Source organism: Zalophus californianus, chromosome 11, assembly GCF_009762305.2.
Source record: "Zalophus californianus isolate mZalCal1 chromosome 11, mZalCal1.pri.v2, whole genome shotgun sequence".
NCBI lineage: Eukaryota > Metazoa > Chordata > Mammalia > Carnivora > Otariidae > Zalophus > Zalophus californianus.
Window position 1 is genome coordinate 104623899 of NC_045605.1, and position 13404 is coordinate 104637302.

Here is a 13404-nt window from a genome sequence, read left to right on the forward strand (position 1 = left end):
TTCAGTCGGTACAGTTGGATCAACACAGTAATCTCCATCAACAACAGCCCGAAAGGTTGGGGAGCAAGATGCTTGGAGACATGCAAATGAGAAAGAGGAAGAAACAGTGCTTTTTTTAATGTGTGTGTGTGTGTGTGTGTGTGTGTGTGTGTGTGTGTGTGTGAAGAGAAAAGGGAAGAGATGAGAAAGACATGGAGTTTGGGAGGTGTTTGTGTGCAGAACATGAATAAAGTAATATGGTGGAGGGTTCAAGTGGTGGATATAAGGAATATACCTAACCCATGTGCCCTCAAACTTCTAGAGTCTGCCTGTTATTTCTGCTACTGGCAAAGGAACAACTAGCATGAATAAACCACATGCCAATGAATTGCCCTACCACTCCTATCTTGTACAACTTCGGCGTAGCCTAGACTGGAAACAGGTAGAGCCTCATTTTCCTGATGTCTGTTATGAGTCGGCTTGAGTTGCTTGTCACCTTGGAAACCTCCTGCCTTCATTGCTCTCCCAGTCCTTTGCACAGCCAAAGAGAATAGAGCCCATTTGGAGGTGGTTTTTTAGTGAGAATACAGAGTCAACTGTGTAAGTCTACATTTATTGTTATGGAAAGATGTTCATGAAATGTGAAGGAAAAACCGATTCTAGGGGCGTCTGGCTGGCTTTTTCAGAGGAGTGTGCGACTCTTGATCTCAGGGTCATGGGTTCGAGTCCCATGTTGGGTGTAGAGATTACTTAAATGAATAAATACCAAAAATTGAAAAAAAAAGATTCTAGAGCTGTAGGAAGAGTATGGTTGCATTTTTGTACTACATGTAATATAAATTATGGTGTGTTTGTATGTTTCTCAATGTAAAAACAGTAAAAGTCTGGACAGGCATACGCCAGTAGTTTAATGGTGGTTGTTTCTGAAAGATAGGGTTAGGAAATCATTAAAATTTTTTGTGTTTGCTTATTCCTATTGCCTAATATTACTTCATAAACATGGATTACCTGTAAGTTTTCCTTCAGAGCTATTATGGAAATATGCAAATCATGTGAGGTCATCGCTGTACCTTTGTCAACTGCAAATGACTGCATTGCCACGGACATGTTGCACAGTGTTTAGGAAGACATTGTGGCAGACGCTCTAGGGTGGCCCCTGCTTGCAGACCCACTCTGAGACTCTACTTGCTGGCGTGATGAAGTAAGCAGCCATGTTGGGTAAGCCCCCATGGCAAGGAGCTGAGGACACTGTCCCTAGAAGCTCAGGACAACCTCTAGCCAACAGTCAGCAAGAAGCCAGGGCCCTGGGTCCTACATCTGCAAGGGAATGAATTCGGGCAGCAACCTGAGTGAACTTAGTTGGAAGTGGATTATTTACCAGTTGAGCCTCTAGATGAGAATGCAGACCATCTGTTTCCTTGGTTTCAGCCTTGTAAGACCCTAAGTGGGGGACTTAAGCTAAGCTGTGGTCTGACTCCTGACCCACAGTAAAAGTGAGATAATAAATGTGTGCTATTTTCAGCTGCTAAATATGTGGCAGTGTGCATCGCAATAGAAGATTACAGACATCTTCAGGGGAATATGAGGGCCTATGACACACAGCTTTTAGGGCTTCTGAGGGTAGCTGTTTCTTTTCTCCCCCAAGGGCAGTGGGGTTGAGTTCAAAGCTCTTGGGAGGGGAGCAAGGAACTTCAGATTTTGAGGGACAGCTGAGCTTTCCCTGGAGAGGTAGAACCCTCTGAACCTCCAGGGCACTTGTGCCCTTTTCCACTTGTTGTGGGGCCTCCCTCAGCCTTTCGCCTTCTCAGCCTGTCCTGTTTTCTTAGTCTGTATCTGTCTATCAGTTTTTCCATCTCTTATCCGAACAAGAATGGACCTACCATAGTGGCATGAGGCAGAGGCAGAGGGGGTGAACATGAGAAGAACACAGTAGCTGCAACATTGAGGGCTGGGCTAGGCCCTTGGTTAAGTCCTTCCACAGACTCATCTGGAGCAGCTGCTTGGATAGATGAGGCTCAGGGCCTGGGTTCCCCCTAGGGACCCATATCCCCATTCCCTGCCCTGGGAAGCACCAGATGTCTTGGGTTCTGGGCTGAGGGTAAGGGCAGGCAGAGCCCTCGGGAGGTGTCACAGAAAGTCCCAGGTTCTCACCTCCCACTCAGCTTGGCATTCTTTTCCTGCTTCCCATTGATCTGGGTCACTCTCTGCAGGGCCATTGGGGTGAGATTCAACCTCCCTGAGAAGGAGTACCAGAGGGCAGACTCAATGAAGAAACTGTGGGTGGGGGCAGGAGCGAACACCACTTCAGCCTGGGTTGACAAGAGTTGTGGTTGCCTGAGAAGGGCACAGGGCAGAGCAGGAAGACACCTTAGAGAGGTGGAAAGAATTCTGGCCTGGGAGTTAGGAGCCCTGGGTTCTACTCTAAGGATTGCTACTGTCTTCTTGGGAGACCTGGAACAAGTCTTACTCCTCTCTGGGCCATGGTCTTCCCCACCTATCAAACTGAGCATTGATTCTTTTTGCTTTCACCTGCTTTGATACTAGGGGGGAAGAGAGGGAGTTCTAGGAGATGCTCTGCCCATCTTATTCACTTATTCTGAACCCTCTATCCTACCCTCAGGCCCCACACACCTGGAGTAGATGGAGAGGACAAAGAAAGGCAGAGAGACCAACAGCTGCAGGTGGTGCCAGTGGGGCACAGTATAAGCCACGTCAGCCAGGAAGAACTGGCCAAGTCAAGGTACAAATCCAATTAGGAGGCTCAGACCTGGTCGGGCACGGATGGGCAACCACTCCAGGCCTGGGGAGAAGAGCAGAACTCAGATCAGTCAGGGTTTGTGTAGGTATGTGTGCATGTGGGTGGTGGTAGTCACTTCCAGGTGATTATGAGGATCCTCACATTGGAGCAGAAGGACTCCTCTCTTGAGCTCAGTCCTACTCTGCACCTCCAGGCCCGTCAGAGGGTAAGGCAAAGGTCGTTTGATCATTGCAAGGTTCAGCGTGTGTGTGGAGCAAGGGATGGGCTGGAAGGCTCTGAATTCCCAGGCATACTCCAATTTGGTGTCCCCAACCCAAACATCCATATTTCCTGGCTTCCCCCAAACCACTTTTGCCTATAGCCACTCCTTCTGCACTTCCTTCAACTCATTTTAATTCAACAAACATTAGGGTTGGCAACTCTGTGCTATGCCCTTTGCTTGCCCTGGAAAATAGAGATGAATGAGCCCTGCCCTCGGGGCATCCTATACCACTTTTATTTCCTCCAATGGGTCATACTTTCTGGCCTCTGTATATTCTGTTGTATATTCTATTTTTTGTCTAGAACTCTGCCCCAGAACCTTACTCCCTTTCACTTTCTGCCTCAATTTCCAGTCAATTCTGAGCTTAGATATCACTTCTTCTTCTTCTTTTTTAAAGATTTTATTTATTTTTTGACAGAGAGAGAGACAGAGAGAGAGGGAACACAAGCAGGGGGAGTGGGAGAGGGAGAAGCAGGCTTCCCGCCGAGCAGGAAGCCCGATGTGGGACTCGATCCCAGGACCCTGGGATCATGACCTGAGCTGAAGGCAGATGCTTAACAACTGAGCCACCCAGGCGCCCCTTAGATATCACTTCTTCTGGGGAGATTTTCCCACTTCTGAGCTCCCACATCACACAGGATGGCCCCCATCACAGCTTTTAACACACTAATTTGTAACTGCTTGGCAGTCTCCCCCAGTAGACTGTTAACTCTTTGAGGTCATGGATAGTGTCCTCTTGTTCACTTTGTATCCCCAGTTTAGGGTCTGACACAAAATTCCTTTTGAAATGGTTTCCAGTTGGGTGCCTGGGTGGCTCAGTTGGTAAAGTTTCTGCCTTCGGCTCAGGATTGAGCCCTGCATCAGGCTCCCTGCTTCTCCCTCTGTCTGCTGCTTCTCTTGCTTGTGCTCTCTCTCTCATTCTCTGTGTCAAATAAATAAATAAAATCTGAAAGAAAAAAATTGTGTTCAGTAAATGAATGTTGAATTAAAGGCTCACAGTTTGATTGGCCTCTTTAAGGAACCCCACCTAATCTCTATCAAGTCTTTACTTAGTTCATTATGTCAGGGATCCCTAAATATCTGGGATGGATTCCAGCCCCAAATGATCAGAACTTCCAAAGAGGCTGTAATCTTAGTTTCCTTCTGCTTTGGGCTCAGCCTACTCCAGGAAAGGCCCTGATAGGCAGGGATGCTGGGAAAGGTGGACTCTGTTTTCACTCAGGGAAGGAGCTGAGGTCTGAATTTGTCAGGTCTTCTGGTCCACTGAAACCCTGTGACTCAGGAGTCCCCAGGAGATTGGCCCTCCCAGGGCCCTTCTCACTCAACATCAGAGAGTTGCTGCTGATGCCATTCACAGCCATGCCTGAGAGGAAGCGGCAAGCACAGTAGGCTGGGAAGTTGGGTGTGAAGGCAGAAGACACCACTAACTGCAGATGGGTCCAGATCAGCACCTTCGGGGAGCCCAGCCTGTGGTGGGGAGAGGAAACATGTACAGAGAGCACATTGCTTCCTTCTCTGGCCCGTTTCCCTGGATGTCTTGCCCTTGGTGCCCTGGGAATCTAAAAATGCATGTGAGGTTGCCCAGATGTGACATGAGGTGGGTGCTGAGATGGAAAGTGGGGAATGATAAGGTGAGGGCTGGCATCTTAGGGCCCTGAGTATTGGGAGGCTTGTTGTGTTGCCGCTGTCCAGGGTCCTGACACATCCCCAAGCGCCTTGGTGGAGGGGCCCACACCCTCTCATCAGAATCATAGTGGTGTGTTTAAAACAACTTGGATGATGAGTCCCAGTCATGTCCTGTAAGGTAAGCTAGAAACCTAATTTTTAACAAATTTCCAAGGCTTGGAATGCTTCCAGTGCTCTGAGGTGTGGTTGGTACTTTGGCTGTTGGTCTATAGTGACTCCTGTCAGACCTCTCCCAATAGATAGTGATCTTTAATTTTTTAAAAAATCTTTTGCGATGTTTATGCTTTGGAAAATGGATATGGCTGTGGCTTATATTTTGTGAAGAATAAAGCTGATTTTGAGTACCTTTGATCTGCTATGACATTTCTAATATTTGCAAATTTTATTTTTTAGACCAACACCTCCATTTTATAGATGGAAGAACCAAGCCTAAGAGAGGTTGTGTAACTTTCCCATGGACTCACAGTAAGTTGTAGATCTGAGTCGGGGAATCTAGGTTTTTGTCCTGCTTTGTCACTTTCTAGCTAGCTATGTGACTGTACTTTCTTCTTTTAAAAAAGTAAACACTAAATATTTACTTGTTACAGTCATAAAATAATAAATTATCACAAAAGTTAAAAAATATATTAATGAAAAGTGAAAACTTCTCTTCTTCCCAATTCCACTCCTCAGAATTCACAACTGACAACTTTCTTGAGTTCCTTCCAGACAATTTGGACATATTATTTAATATCCTTGAACTTCAGTTTTCTAATTGGCAAAATGCAGGTAATAGTACCACTCCACTCATGTTGGCTTCACATTGAAGTGAAGTGAAGCATGGGAAGTGCTGATGGACTGTTGTGTGATTCCTACAGACTTTCCAGACATGGTCAGACTTGGGTGGATCAGGCATGTGTCCCTCCCTGGATCCTCAGGGATGCCAGTCTTCCTTCCATGTCCAGCCTAGAGAGCCCTTTGCTCCTGATCCAGCAGGGACCTGCCTGTCAAGGTCCCAAACATCAAGCTTGCAACTAGCATTCCTGCCATGAAAATAGATTGGCTCAACTGGGGCAAGGTCTTGTGTGTGCACACAAGGTCCCACAGTGAGGAAAGAAGAGCTGGGTCAAGGAGAGCTGGACTGGCCCCAGGGAAGCCCAACTACCCCTCTCCTGGGGTCCTGAATTGGGACCAGCACATAGAGAGTGCTTCCCTCCCCCTGCCACACAATCTTTCTCATCACTTTCTCCTGGCAAGATTGATTCATATTACTTCAAAACACGTAAAAGTTGCCTTTTGGGATGCCAGCTCAGACTACATCCCCTTCCCTGGGCACTAACCCCTCACTCTCCTTTAGGGCTCCTGAACCTGACCTTCTCTGGGCATAGCTGAAGAAACCTGGCCCAGGAGCTAGATTGAGCTAATCAGGATATTTTTATTACAGACTTGGAAATGTGACTCAGGGAAGTAAGATTTATAAGGATACCTAAAGTAGGGTGGGAGGGCCAAGTTTGGCACAATGTAGAAGTGGAGCTGAAATATGAGAGAGTGGGAGAGGGAGCAGGGAGAGGGGAGAATGAAGTACTCTAGTCAGAGAGAAGTCAGGGTGAGAGCTTAGTCAGTGCCAGAGAAATCGGGATGGAGTGCTCCCTTCAGCTACCTGATCCCAGTCTCTCAAAAGGGTGGGCTCGAGTTCTTGACCTTGGGTTCTGTGAAACACTCTTGCATCCTTCCATTAACTTCCCATAACCAAATTTGAGAGGGTTGTGGTTATTTGCAATCCTGAAATAAACAGCAATTGGATACTGTAACTGATAGTTTAAATTTTGTTGCTCTTTTTAATGAATATGAAGAAAACACTGTCATTTTGAAAGTATTTCCATTCTAGGTGGAGTAAAACAGCTCTAGAGCCTGCAGAAAAATCATATTGCTGACAGATGTGCCATTAAAATTAAGTCAAAATAATAAAGAGATGTGGCATTTCCTTTATGAGTAAGATCTAATTTTTATACACTTCTGAGTGGATTTTAAAACTCATTTCTTTTTTTTTTTTTTTTTTTTTTTTTTTTAAAGATTTTATTTATTTATTTGAGAGAGAGAATGAGAGATAGAGAGCACGAGAGGGAAGAGGGTCAGAGGGAGAAGCAGACTCCCCGCTGAGCAGGGATCCCGATGTGGGACTCGATCCCGGGACTCCAGGATCATGACCTGAGCCGAAGGCAGTCGCTTAACCAACTGAGCCACCCAGGCGCCCCTTAAAACTCATTTCTTTTGTTAACAAAAAAATGAAAAAGGGCTGGAATGACCAGGACAATTAGGGAATTCCCCCTAGATGGGTTAATAATATGCAGATGAATTCATCTTTCAAGTGTAGTTACTTGATAATTTTGATTTGGTTGGAGAGAAATCCTTGTTTGTGACTATAATTATTATGTAGGACTTTTACCATAGATACACACATTCACATGTTGTAGAATTTGGGATGTCAGCCCCTGAATACTTTCTCCAAAGAGCAATGGACTTTATTGCTGTTTTATTCAAATAACTGCTATTCTATAATTCTATGTGTTGTCTGATATAGCTTTAATTTGAAAAAGATTATGCGCTGTGTCAGGCTGGGACTTAATTTTAACAATACTTTAATGGAAATACGTGAATGGAATATGACTGTGGAGAGTCATGTGGGACACACTGTAGTGAGTGGGTTAAGGATATTATAAATAGGAGCTAAGGAATGGAGGGATAAGAAACAAGAGGATGTAGGAAAGAGGTAAGAAGTCAGAGGAGTGCAAAGAGAACAAGATCTGTATGCAGTTTAGTGATGAAATCTATATGTAGTCCAGATTAGAAATTGATCCATGAATACAGAATACTCAGAAAAAAATCTCTCTGCCTCTGGTCTGCTCTAAGGTGCTTGTCATCTGTGAAAGCAACAGTTTCGTGGGCCTTACACCATCCGAGGGTTAGTATTGGCTTTTGCCATCTGTGTTCTTTTCATGTGCTCCTAAAACCCCAGATACCAGATATTGCTGTGTGCTCTGTGGCACTGTGGGCTGCATGTATACTTCCCTATCTTCATGTATACTTCCCTATCTTCATGTGTATTGCCCTATCTTCATGTATACTTCCTTATCTTCATGTATACTTCCCTATCTTCAGGTATACTTCCCTATCTTCACGCATACTTCACTATCTTCACGCATACTTCCCTATCTTCACGTATACTTCCCTATCTTCACGCATACTTCCCTATCTTCACGCATACTTCACTATCTTCACGTATACTTCCCTATTTTCACGTATACTTCCCTATCTTCACGCATACTTCCCTATCTTCACACATACTTCCCTATCTTCACGCATACTTCACTATCTTCATGTATACTTCACTATCATCTTCACGTATACTTCCCTATCTTCACGCATACTTCATTATCTTCACGTATACTTCACTATCTTCACGTATACTTCACTATCTTCACGTATACTTCCCTATTTTCACATATACTTCCCTATCTTCATGCATACTTCACTATCTTCATGCATACTTCACTATCTTCACGTATACTTCCTTGTCTTCACGTATACTTCCCTATCTTCACGTGTATTTCCCTATCTTCATGTATACTTCACTGTCTTACATGTATACTTCCCTATCTTCATGTATACTTCACTATCTTACATGTATACTTCCCTATCTTCATGTATACTTCCCTATCTTCATGTGTATTTCCCTATCTTCATATATACTTCACTATCTTCACGTATACTTCCCTATCTTCATGTATACTTCCCTATCTTCATGTATACTTCCCTATCTTCATGTGTATTTCCCTATCTTCATGTATACTTCACTATCTTCACGTATACTTCCCTATCTTCATGTATACTTCCCTATCTTCATGTATACTTCACTACCACTAACAATATCTTGGAATAAACAGTGTTGGGTTTGAGCTTGACTAAGAGATTTGCTACCTAGGACTGCTCTGCCCTGCTAACTTGAGAGAGGCTATGATAAATGACAGATGCTATGAGACTGGCCTCAGGAGAAAGAAAAAGAGAAAAAGAGAAAACAAAAGGCAGTACAACCAGGAAATAGAAAGGTAAAGTGGTGGCTGTTCACATCTGCAGAGTAGGAGTGAACAAGGAGACTCAGGCTGGGTCATTCATAATAACTCATGCCCTCCCTGCCCTACAGTCATTGGACCAAGGGTAGGAACATGACTCAAGCCAGCCAATAAGTCTTTCCTAGAATTTTTTTATTTTTTTAATTTCTAATTTTATTTTATTATTATTATTTTTAAAGATTTTATTTATTTATTTGACAGAGAGAGACACAGTGAGAGAGGGAACACAAGCAGGGGGAGTGGGAGAGGGAGAGGGAGAAATAGGCTTCCCATGGAGCAGGGAGCCCGATGTGGGACTCGATCCCATGACCCCGGGATCATGACCAGATCCGAAGGCAGATGCCTAATGACTGAGCCACCCAGGCGCCCCTTTCCTAGAATTTTTTTGAAGTCAGAGCTGAGAAACAGAAGCCCTTTTTCTCACTGGTGAGGAAGTCATTAGGATTGATACCAGAAGGGTCAGTGAACACCTTGTGAAGGGTCCTATGCACAGTGGACATGCCCAGCATGCAAAGAGAAGCACAGATGAAAGCCTGCAAGGATCCTGATGACATCCATGGTATTGGTTACTGTTGTCCCTAGAGCCAGCTACATCTCTGCCTAACTTGTGGTTTTGTTGTGGGAGATTTTATACACTCTTTTACTACTCAAATTAGCTTGAATTAAATTGCAGCCATTTGTGAAAAAGGATTCTGACTAATATAGTTCAGATGGAAGCTGCTAGTTATTGCTCAGGACATTTTAATTGAGAAGAAAACAAGGAGAAGAGCTCAGGCAGGATTTTATTATAACCCATACACCCATATCCAGCATTGTTTTCTTGTTATACTTATTTATCTTTTGCTTTGCATTCAGAGTGCTGAAGCATCCCTTTGGGTTGTTGGGTCATTCCAAGGGGCAAGCTGGGCCTTGTTTCTCTCAGGTGACCTGTGCTATTGTGCCTACCAGATACAGCATGTGGCTTGGGTGGGGTGTCTTCACTAAAATTAGGCATCTTGCTTAAACAGCCCCTGTTAACTTGCGAGCCATTTCATTTGCTTCACAACTCAGAAGGTCCAGCTTCACATTGGGTTATACATGTAAGCTGCCTATTATCCTAATGAAATGTTCTCTGGTGCAGGCACAGTCTTTTACATTATTGGCTCAAGGAAGAGGTATCCTGGCTGTGCTAATGAAATAGGACTTTTAGTGCCTCATGCTCATGTGTGGTGGTGGATGATGGATTATCCTTGGAATCTCCATACATCTCAGGGAATGGGAGAACTATGTGCATCTGACTTTGTCAGCCATTGAAACAAAACATGATACATTACTACCAAGTCTCCATTTTGAAGGAAATCCAAGGTGCTCACTTACCCAGATTCTTTGTCCTACATGGCAAGAAATATGAGCTTTGGGTCAAATTGCCTGCTCTTGGGGCACCTGGGTGGTGGTTAAGTGTCTGCCTTTGGCTCAGGTCATCATCCCAGGGTCCTGACATGGAGCCCCGTGTTGGGCTCCCTGCTCAGTGGGAGAGTCTGCTTCTCGTGCTCTCTCTCTCTCTCTCTCACTCACTGTCTCTCTCAAATAAATAAAATCTTAAAAAACCCAAACAACTGCCTGCTCTTTTGAACAGAAAAGCAAAAGCTAGGTTGATAGATCCTGGAGTATTGTCAACCTTGGAAAGCAGAACGTAGAGTTTTAAGAAGGGAAATGGGGAAGCAGAATTGCTTCCCCATAACATATAAATTAAGATGGGTGGACAAGGATGTCTTAGAACTTGGGTTGAGGCTGGCAAATAATGAAGAAAATCCCCCCAACTATGCCTGGTGGGGGGGATGGCATATAATGCCTGCTTACCTCAGAGGAAGGAGGACTAGCCATGCTTAGGCACCTTCTGTTTCTGTGTCTTGGGTCTGTAGTGGGAGTATGGCTTAATTTTGATTAGTGCAGGCAGATCCTGCATTAGGCAAGTTTGGGGACTATGCCTTACTCTAGCCCTTTCTTAGGGCATTTTCTCTGCAAATCCCTGACTAATAAGCAGTGGGTTACATAATTCCACTGTATTGTGCCTTGGCATGATGATTAGATGAAGGGTGGACACCTGAGCCAGTTGCAGGGTAAGGGGAGGTTCATCAGTGTCATTGCACTGAGCCAATCGGAGCCTTTTCTAAGAACTTGGATTAAGATACACAGAAACATTCTGGTTGGTAGTGGGCCCTAAATCTGAGAGATAATGGAGCAGATCTGGGACTGGTGGACATCTTACAAGATGAACATGCAGACAAAATGGGCTGAGAAGGAGAGAGTGAGTGTATAGAGATGCCTCTGGTACTCCAAATCCTGGTTCCAGCTTCCACAAGGCTGAACACACATTGTTTCCCATCCCTGGATTCCCTAAAATCTATGTATCCGTTTAAAAAAATTTTTTTTAAAGATTTTATTTATTTATTTGACAGAGAGAGAGAGACAGCCAGAGAGGGAACACAAGCAAGGGGAGTGGGAGAGGAAGAAGCAGGCTTTCCGCTGAGCAGGGAGCCCGATGTGGGGCTCGATCCCAGGAACCTGGGATCATGACCCGAGCCGAAGGCAGATGCTTAATGACTGAACCACCCAGGCACCTCCAAATCTATGTATCCTTACAGTAATACCCCTTTTTCCCATGAGCCGATTCAAGAGATCTTCTCTTCCTCTCAACCAAAAGACAATTGACTAGAACAGATGTTAAGAGCATGATGGATGTGACAGATACGGAGTGCAGAATTCAGCTGGATGAACCACTTAGCAGCCTGGTCTCAGCTGCTGAAAACTCTATCTAGATGAAGTCAGAAAACTGTTTTGTCTCTGGGACTCTAAGCCCCCATATTTCCTGCTCAGGAATATTCCCTTTGCCCTCCACCACCTGCACACCTCCTTTCTCTCTTCTTCTCTATCACCTCCTAGGGAAGTGTGAATTGTCCACTTCCCCAGGGAAACCAAAGCAGAATATTAGATTCCCTGAGTAGTGTTTCTCCCTGGTGAAGGCAGAGGGGCAGAGAGTAGCTTCCTGTGAGGGATTCCATAATCTCTTGTACCAGAAAGTCTGCAACTCCAACCACAGTTCTCTCACCTCCATTTTAGGCAAAGGTCTTCACAGCTCCAGTGCTTTCCCACATTTAGACAAACTCAGGTTAGGGTCACACAGTGTCTGTGTCTGTGTGTGGGGATGGTAAGATGGAGACACAGGGGCTGGAGGGGGGACAAGGGGGCCCAGGTATCCTCACCTCAGTCATGATGGTAGAAGGGAAGGTACTGTTGTCATAGATCCAGCCGTTGGTGCAGGGCTCTGTGGCCCCTGTGCTGTTGGGAAAAAGCAGTCCCTGTTGGGGGACAGTGAAAGGGAGGCAGGACCTGGGCTGCCCCTGCCTGTCTTCCTTTGTTGAGGTTGGCGTTTGCAGGTGGGCGGCAGTGGTGAGTGGGGATGGCAGCAGTGAAATTCTGTAAAAAATTGTGCAAATATGTCTTCTGGAAGCGGCCGACACCTCCCACCTGCTGCAGGAGGTCACTGAAGACCATGGGCAGGACCTAGCAGAAACAGCTGGGCTGAGGCCTCCTGCTCCCTCAATCTGTTTTCTGTCTTTCCATGCAGGCGGAGGAGAGGGACTGTGCTTTGTCTATTCAGCTCATCAGTTCCTGGGTCTGCTGTAGCCCTAGGCCTCCTGATGACCGACAATAGCTTTTAAAACGTCTTTTAAGACACCAAGTTAGACTGTGACTTCAGAGTAGGACATTCAATTATTATTATTATTTTTTATAGATTTTATTTATTTATGAGAGAGAGAGAGAGCGCAGGGGGAGGAACAGAGAGAGAGGGACAAGCAGACTCTGTGCTGAGCATGGAGCCCGACACAGGTCTTGATCTCATGACCCTGAGATCATGACCTGAGCCGAAATCAAGAGTCAGATACTTAACCAACTGAGTCACCCAGGTGCCCCTATAATTTTATCAAATTTAATCCAATAATATATAAAAAGGATAATGCATCTTGACAAAGTGGGTTTATCCCAGGAATGCAAAATTGATTTAACTTTATTATTTGGGGTTAATTACTTTTTTGTTTCAAGTTTTTATTTAAATTCTATAACACTATAACATATAGTGTAATATTAGTTTCAGGTGTAGAATTTAGTGATTCATCACTTACATACAACACCTAGTGCTCATCACAAGTGCCCTCCTTAATACCCATCACCCATTTAATCCAACCCCTTGCCCACCTCCCCTCCAGCAACCCTCAATTTGCTGTCTATTAAGAGTTTGTTTTATGGTTTACCTCTTTTTTCCCCCATGTTCATCTGTTTTGTTTCTTAAATTCCACATATGAGTGAAATCATATGGTATCTCTCTTTCTCTGACTGACTTATTTTGCTTAGCATAATACACTGTAGCTCTATCCATGTCATTGCAAATGGCAAGATTTTATTTTTTTGATGATTGAATAATGTTCCATTAATTCCAACATATGTATATATATCATAGCTCTCTCTCTGTCTTTCTATATATATATATAGATATACATATATATATACCATAACGTCTTTATTCATTCATCAGTTGATGGGCATTTGGGCTCTTTCCATAATTTGGCTAT

At 44.4% G+C, this 13404-nt stretch overlaps 1 pseudogene; it reads right to left on the minus strand.

Annotated features, from left to right (window-relative positions):
• The window catches only part of LOC113914456, a 35394-nt pseudogene extending 23066 nt beyond the window's left edge, over positions 1–12328 (minus strand).
• Between the last annotated feature and the right edge of the window lie 1076 nt (positions 12329–13404).